This window comes from Penaeus monodon, chromosome 42 (assembly GCF_015228065.2).
Source record: "Penaeus monodon isolate SGIC_2016 chromosome 42, NSTDA_Pmon_1, whole genome shotgun sequence".
In the NCBI taxonomy this organism is placed as follows: domain Eukaryota; kingdom Metazoa; phylum Arthropoda; class Malacostraca; order Decapoda; family Penaeidae; genus Penaeus; species Penaeus monodon.
The window spans coordinates 31,243,442-31,250,684 of NC_051427.1; positions in this window are offsets into that span (position 1 = coordinate 31,243,442).

A 7,243-nucleotide genomic window follows, 5' to 3' on the forward strand; every position below is an offset into this window, starting at 1 on the left:
TCTAATACTGTTAATTTTGTAAATGCATTAAGTAAATGCTAATATGGAAGATGACACTTTTATTGCTGATCATATCTAAAAAAATGTAATTGGTTGTCCTTTTGCATCTCGCAAGTCAATTTGATAGGCAATGTTTTAGCCAATTTTGTTCATAATACATAGAAATGTATTTGCATACGAAGGGTCCAGTGGGAAGCCTATGGCTACACCATGTGCTTAGGTATACAGACGATCGTCAAAAGTAAAAACTGAATGATGGACTGCTTTTCTGTTTCATCTTGACTTTATTTAATATATATGTTAAGTGGTGTTCAGGTTGTTAGTTCAATCTGTGGTCTCTTGTGGGGGAGATTCGAAGTCGAAACTCGCTGTGTTGATGGATTGTTGGAAGTTAAGGGTGTGTTTTCTTTAACAAAAGATACGGAATTAAATCATCCATTAATGAAACACCTACACCTTTCTTATGTCTTGTGGCTCCGGACCTGGCATACTTTATGGACTGCCCAAAGCTCAAATCTTCTCTTTCCCATCATCTCTTCTTTAACAACTAATCAATGTACAGTTCATAATTTCAGTTGTCTTATTAAATTTGGATTAAATAAAGTTGAATTATATACATACATATATATATATATATATATATATATATATATATATATATATATATATTATATATATTTATATTTATATATGTATGTATGTATGTATCTATAAATATAAATATACATACATACATACATACATACATATATATATATATATATATATATATATATATATATATATATATGTATATATATATATTAGTGATGGGAGATACTCGTCTCTTTTTGATAATCGATTACTTCGATTACTTTTACGATCAGTAATCGATTAGTAATCGATTTTTTTACGATTACTTTCACCTGTGAATAAATTTGTAGAGTTTAAAATATACATTTATAGCTTGTGTGTGTGTGTGTGTGTGTGTGTGTGTGTGTGTGTGTGTGTGTGTGTGTGTGTGTGTGTGTGTGTGTGTGTGTGTGTTGTTTGTTTGTTTATTTTGAAAAGGTTGTTGTCGGCCCTTCCCTCTTCCCTCCTTCACCACCACTACCCACACACTCGATAACGGGCATGGAAGAGCAAGGCAAGTAAACGCGCGCGCACACACACACACACACACACACATACATATGTATGTGTGTCTATGCTCATATGTCTATATTTATATATAGATAGATATAGATATACATATATGTATATATCTATCTATCTACCTATCTATCTATCTATCTATCTATCTATCTATCTATCTATCTATCTATCTATCTATCTATCTATCTATCTATCTATCTATCTATAAGAAAACACGAAGGCCTTTTCGCTGTATTGATTCGTCAGGACATACAAGAATAAGAGATATAGGAAAACTTGAAGAGGAAATGCGGAAGCAAGCTCCCTAGATGTTCTTTGCTGCACCCAGGGGCGTCACTTCATGTTATGAGTTGGGGGGTGACGGGTAAATTTGCCCTGAAAAAAATAATTTTTGCCCTGCAAACCACGAAAAAGAAAATGCTCACTAGCTCTTTATAAGTAGCCCGGAATGGACCATCAACCAGTATTATATATCGTATTATTGGTAGAAAATTATAAATTATAAATACCAGAAAATTTGCCCTGCAGAACTAGATTTTGCCCTGCAAAAAGAGGCTTTTTTAAGAGTTGGGGGGGTGAACCACCTGGAGCACCTGGAGGCCCTTTTGGGCTGTACAATGAAGATAGCTACCATTTCAGGCAAGAATATCAGAGATATCTTAAGGGAAAAGAGGTCAGACAACAGCAGACCTCTTAGCCAGGTATACAGCATACCTTGCGGCTGCTGTGATAAAGTATACATAGGTGAGACAGGACGAGGACTCCACGAACAACGAATCGACCAACACCACAGCGCTCTACGGCGTTATGACAAAGAAGTGCCTTCATTGTTCACGGCCATCTCCCCAAGTGGTCCCAGGCCTCCATCATGAAATCTGGTCTGCCCCCACAATAAAAGAAGATGGTAGAGGCGGCGTTCATCCATTCAACCAACAATGTCAACATCGACACAGGGAGCCACTAACTAGCCAAGGTTGTCGCACGGCAAAATTCCAACATACCTGACCGTTTAATACGTTTTCTTCGTTTCCTTATTCTATTTGAAATTTGTTTGACATGAATTCCACACACACACTCACACTATAACGGGTTCAGAACCCTATTACAATGGCTAGCAGGGTAGTTATAGTTGCATGACGGCTTGACTCTTTATTGATGATGAGGGAACACACGAGACGATGTCTAGAGGTAAAGCAGTGTGCGCAGGGTCACATGTTGAGTCAACCTGCCCTGAGGGCGAAGGCTAGCCGACCTTACCACGTCGGGCGCTGGGCACGAAGGTCTCACACAGGTCCTCCTTGACTTCGGATTCGTCTAGACCTTCTTGTAATCCTCATCTAAGCCTAACTCGGCAGCATCCTTGTCCACACGTTCTCACAGATCTCGTCCAGGTACTTCTCGGCTGCATGCTTGTCCTCACGTCCTCGTAATCTTCATCTGGATCTACAGGCATCCGGGCAGGAGACGTCCCCTTCAGCATCTCAGGGTGGCTGATACCTGCGCTGACGAGCTCCTGGGATGTGACTGGATCTGCTGGCATCCAGGCAGTAGCGCCCATCCACAGCATCCTGGGCCGACTGGTAACTGTGGTTTGCGAGTTCCTGGCCCTTCGCTGGATCTACGGGCGTTCCGGCAGAGGGCGCCTATCCACTACATCATGGGGAGGCTTAACCACTCTGTGTCTGCAGGGCCTTTCTGGCGAATCTTCCGTGACGTCCATTTCCCACAGCATCTAAGGTGATGCGTTTCTGCATGCAGGGTCCTTCCATTCGGTGCCATGTTGGTTTTTTCGCCAGTAAACCATTATACACGTAACGGGTCCAATGTAATAGAAAAGAAGGCAACAAGAAAGGTGTGTTAGTACCACACCGGTTATTTATTAATTTGCAGTTTTGATGTTCGTTTTCTTATTCGTTTTTTTGTGTGAACAAAACGATATTCATGATTGTTGACCATCGCGTGATCACACGGTAATGCGATCTGAGGTTGACGATAATAGTGTAGAACGTAATGAGGGGTGGTTGGTGTCTTTAACCTCCTATGTTTGCTGATGCTAAACATACCTCCAGCGTTAGTGCCTTCAAAAAAGTTGTCGTCATGGCCTGTGGTTTGCCTGCTATCGCAGCACATTTCACCTTTTGGGAATTAGATCATATCACAGAGTCTCCTAGTACTATTCGATCATTATGAATCAAAAGAGACCAATTCGAACACCAAAATACACCCTCGTACACAAGTTTTCATTCTATTGAATGTCGCACACCCCGGCTAACATGTTTCTGTGTAGGAAATTTTTGATATATATATATATATATATATTTTATATAAATATATAAATACAAACTACAATAGCTAAAACATAATATGTATAGTATGAGATACAAGTATGCACATTCTATTTATTTAAATAATATACATACTATCTTATCTTCTTCTATTTGAACGTAGGTTCATGTCTGACCTCCGTGTCACACGCTAATGATACTTAAGTTGTAGTTTTCATGTTGTGAGCTGTGAGGTGAGTACGTGGTAGGGTCCCATTTCCTTTCCGGAGAGTGCCGTGTACCTTTAGGTAATCATTCTCGCTATTTATCCGGCTTGGGACCAGCATGACTTGTCGCTGGCTTGGCTAGGCTGTGGCAATCGAGGAAGTTTCCCTTTGCCTAGGGAACACGCCCGCCTGTGACTCGAACCCTCGAACTCAGATGCGTCGTGAACATCTTGAGTCCGATGCTCCTACATTCGCCACCGCCCCTTCGATCATGGCTTCCATGATTTTTCTTGCATTTAAGCGGTGGTTTGCATTGCTTCCCCGTGTTTTTATCGAGTCCCATCTCTATTTACCCGGCACTGACTTGGGCTGGCTTGGCCCCCGTGGCTAGTAGGCAATCAGTAAGTTTCCTTCCCAGGGAAACATACGCGCCGGTGACTCAAACCCTCGAACTCAAATATACCGTCGTGACAGTCTTGAGTCCGACGCTCCAACCATTCGCCACACGCCCATATATATATATATATATATATATATATAATATATATATATATATATATATATATATATTATATCTGTATACATACACATATTATATATATATACATACATATACATATATATACACTTATATATATGTATGACTGCCGTGTCTTTACCTACCTGATGTTTTGTTGATGCTATACATACCTCGCAGCGTTAGTCCTTCAGAATTTTTTTTTTTTTTTTTTTTTTGTCGCAGGCCTGTGGTTTGTTTGCATATTGCAAGCATATTTCATCCTTTTCGGGAATTAGGTCATGTCACAGTGATTTCTCCATAGGAAATCCGGAACAACTATTCGTAACACAAGGTTTGTGTATTTGTGGGTGTTTCATTTTCGTGTCTATTACTTTTTTATTTGTACTATTAGAAAGCTACCTTGTACCTGAGAATAATTACATCAGTTTTGCAGAAATCCAATTAATTTACACATAGATTCGGCACTAACATGATACAGAAAAGCACTGACTGACAATTTACAGTTTACGCTCTTCCTTGGCATATTGGGTGGGCAAGCCAGCCCAAGTCAGTGCCGATCCCAAGCCCGGGTAAATAGAGAGGGTTGGCGTCAGGAAGGGCATCCGGCCATAAAAGTATCTGCCAAACATGATCATGGCGACCCCATAGAAGAACCCAGCCTTTATGAGGCCGCGGTGGCCGAGTGGTTAGAGCATCGGACTCAAGACTGCCACGACGGCAATCTGAGTTCGAGGGTTCGAGTCACCGGCCGGCGCGTTGTTCCCTTGGGCAAAGAACTTCACCTCGATTGCCTACCTAGCCACTGGGTGGCCAAGCCAGCCCAAGTCAGTGCTGGTTCCAAGCCCGGGTAAGTAGAGAGGATTGGCGTCAGGAAGGGCTATAAAAGATATCTGCCAGAACCTAATCATGGCCACCCCATATAAGAATGGGATAAAGCTAAGAAAAAAATTAACCTAGCCACCGGGGGAGTCATACAGACTGCTCAGGTGCCAGTTCCAAGCATGGATTGATGGGGAGGTCTGGCAGCAAAAACGGGACTGGGCATAAAGAGAGAAAGTAAAAGAGCCGACATTTTATTTGTGCCATATTAATTCCTTTATCCAAGGATATGTTGGTAGAAGAGGCTTCGCAAGGGACCGATTCTTTTACATTTTATACTGCGATATTTGTCTGGAAAGAAAGACATCTCGTTTGTTAATCCTTCTTTCAATTAGAGGATTTTCTGGGTCGAGCGCCGAATTATCGCGGGTTCAGAAAAATACACATTTTCGTAAATCTGTATGCGCGAGTGTTTACTGTATTTATGTTTACGTTTTTTTATGTCCGTATATTTGCATTTATCAGCTGCGCTTGTCTTAGGCATAGCGGTAAACTGCACCCAGGGTTCCCTTGAGCAAGGAGGAGACCCTGCAGCTCCTCTCGAGCCAGGAGGCATGCTGGTCTGTTACGTAGTATTTGCATGGATGCATATTACGTCTATTCCATAGTTTTTATGCTAAATTTCTGCATGTTTGCGTGTATGTTGGAGAGATTTTTCTGTATACCTGTATGCTGCTGTGCGTGAGTGTATTGAGTGTTTTGAGTGAGTGTGCTGAATGAGTGTTTGCATGTTTTCTTTACATGATTTTTTTGTTTCAAGAGTGAATACTTGTGCATTGCATGAGTGTTGCGTTCCATGAATGTTCCTGTGTTTGTTTATTTGTCTGTTTACATTGCATGACTGTCCCGTCTGTCATAAACCAGCTGCCGGGGGGTGGGGTGGTGGGGAACAGACTGCTCAAGTGCCAAAGCCAAACCTGGATAGATGGGGAGGTCTGGTTGCAAAAAGGGGACTGGATATGTGAGAAATAAAAAGGGCCGACTTCTGCAGGATTAACGCCAATGGAAATTCACAGCGACTGGAACTGTGGCGCCGTTTCAGGTAAGTACACGTTTTCGTGCATGTGTTTACTGTATGTCGGATTTAATGTTAACGTTTATGTTAGTATATTTGTATTTATCGATTGCCTACCTAGCACTAGGCAAGCCAGCCCAAGTCAGTGCCGGCCCCAAGCCCGGCTAAAGAGAGAGGGTTGGCGTCAGGAAAGGCATCCGATCATAAAAGATATCTGCTAGAACCTGCTCATGGCGACCCCATATAAGAATGGGATAAAGCTAAGAAAAAAAAATCTCTTCCTTGGCATACGTTTTCTAGTGAAGCCTGAATAGCGATTTATCGCTTTTTTTACGATGATTGACTCAAGATTCAAGTTATGTTTTATTTCATTCTTAGTCACATAGAGTTTTTGTGCATTTTGAATATTTTTATTCTCTCTGTTGCTCTTCCTTTAGTTGGTACTTATTATTTCACCATCGTTACTCTTATTATCATTATTTTATTGTTATTATTATCATTATCATCATTACCATTATTATTATTAGTAGCTGTTGTTGATGTTATTGTTCTCAATAGTATTGTATTTATTAATATTGCTATTACTGTTATTACTATTATCATTTTATCCTAACCATTGCTATTATTTAGTTGTATTCTACTCTAGTAGTGCTGTTGCTTCTACTCATTATCATTATCATTATCACTTGTCATTGTAGTTATTGTCAATATTTTTATATTATTTAAAAACGCACAAGCGGCTACGATGCAAAAACTAAGTCGGCTTTGTCTTTCAAACTATTTGTTGCTTTTATGAAAAATTGCTTTTGAATGATTATATCACAACTGCATAGAGTGATGCGCTCCAGGCTGTGACAGAGCCTGCTCTAATTTCTGCTTCTATCATGCAAGATCGCCGAGGAAATGAATCCAGTGTCGTGAAGCAGCTATTGTGAACACCTGCTGAGGCTGACTCCGCCCCAAAGCATTTCGGCACAGAATGTTGGGTTAGTTCGCTAAATCAATTGAACGGTTCTAATGTCGATATAAAAAAACATGCTCGTGTATTTTTAATGGGGGATTTGCTCAACTCCTGCACAAATGACTCGTGTCGTCTGTGGTAGTCAACTTTAATTGTTCTCGACACCCAAACGAGAGAAAATATTTTTTATCCCCCTGTATACTGGTTTAATTTATCGTGTATTTATTGGCAAACTGCTTCCTC